Genomic DNA, 637 nt, shown 5'->3' with positions numbered 1-637 from the left:
GATGCTACAATCTTTCAGTTTTGTCATGTCCAGTATCATCATATTACTGTCAGTGTAAGTATTATAATTCATATAAAATCAGGAATCATGATATGTTATTACTATTAGAATAGTTTCATTATGCATGGCTTACTTTGGTAAATTCATCAACATATCATCTTTATTAACATTACTGTTTTTCACTGTGATTGTTTTCATATCAACGGAAAGTATATAAAGTATTCCAATTGGATATGAAATATCCGTCAATTCGTTCGTTAAACACTTTCATATTTTTTTCTTATTATTTCATTGCACAGGTCGGTTGTATTACCATTTGATTCCATTACGGACGCATAAGGGTTATTGTGTTATGGGAGACCAGTAAAAAATAAGTCATCCCAATTACATTCTTTATTCAAGCCTTGTTCTATAAATAGTAGGTTGGCATTTGCAAATAAAATCCCCTTGCTATTGGTTGCAACGTAGTATAAATTATATTTATCGTCGACAAAAAAAGCAAAAAAGCCAAAAATATATATCAATCCATCCTTTGTAGTCTCTTATCGATATCGACCTCTTACTCTTAATTTTCCTTTTCCCTTTTATAATGCCAGTTTAATTTAAAGCCCCATTGGTAATATACCTTCATGCAGCT

The sequence above is a fragment of the Penaeus monodon genome, chromosome 33 (assembly GCF_015228065.2).
Source record: "Penaeus monodon isolate SGIC_2016 chromosome 33, NSTDA_Pmon_1, whole genome shotgun sequence".
Taxonomy (NCBI): Eukaryota; Metazoa; Arthropoda; class Malacostraca; order Decapoda; family Penaeidae; genus Penaeus; species Penaeus monodon.
This window is presented reverse-complemented; position numbering follows the sequence as displayed.